The following is a 727-nucleotide window of genomic DNA, read 5'->3' on the forward strand; positions in this document are numbered from 1 at the left end:
CTGCTAAAACGGCAAGGAGGAAGGGGTTAAAGCTGAGCGGAGAGCTTATATTAATTTGGGCGGATAGGGAAGGAGGCAGCACCCAGTTGTGCATATGGCAACACTGAGGCCCGGGCAGGAAGTGCCCTGTCAAAAGAATCTGAGTGGATTAGTAGAAGACCTACGTTTTTCTCTCAGATATGACTTCCAGCCAGTGGACCCCAGAGCCCATGTTTGCATCATTCAGGGTAATTTTTCTTCTGGGCAGTTAGGACTGACACCCCCACCCCAGGCAGACCTGCAGAAGGGAGAGGGAGCCCCCCACAGAGGGCCTTACCTGCCGGCTGCGGGCCTTGCCATATCTCAGATCGGTGACAAAGCGCTCACAGTTCCTGCTCAGATCACTGTGCTCCATCTTCTTACCAACCATCTCCTTCGCAGATCTGAGCATCTCCTCTATGGGCCGTGGTTTGTACAGGTGGTCCAAGTGGTTGTTGACCTCATAGGAGCAGTTTCCCACCACTTCCTCCAGGAGCTGCCATCTCACCACCCCTAAGCCAGTGGGGGCGCCAGCCTCTGAGTTCTCCCCTGGAATCAGACACAGGATTATCAGGAACTGCAGGGGGAGGCCAGGGAGGGAGAGAGAAGACACAAGACAGGGGAGAAGGGCCAGGGGATGATATTATTGAGCCTTGGTGCCTGTCCCTTCACCAATATAATTTGAGTTTTCATGGATTTTACTCTTTTA

At 53.2% G+C, this 727-nt stretch overlaps 2 protein-coding genes across 2 annotated transcripts in view; both read right to left on the reverse strand.

Moving 5' to 3' along the window:
* LOC102756241 overlaps nt 1-727 on the reverse strand; it is a 58892-nt gene that overhangs the window by 45175 nt on the left and 12990 nt on the right. The window lies entirely within an intron of this gene.
* LOC102770322 overlaps nt 1-727 on the reverse strand; it is a 30117-nt gene that overhangs the window by 28077 nt on the left and 1313 nt on the right. The window lies entirely within an intron of this gene.

Source organism: Myotis davidii, unplaced genomic scaffold (genome assembly GCF_000327345.1).
Source record: "Myotis davidii unplaced genomic scaffold, ASM32734v1 scaffold826, whole genome shotgun sequence".
Classification (NCBI taxonomy): domain Eukaryota; kingdom Metazoa; phylum Chordata; class Mammalia; order Chiroptera; family Vespertilionidae; genus Myotis; species Myotis davidii.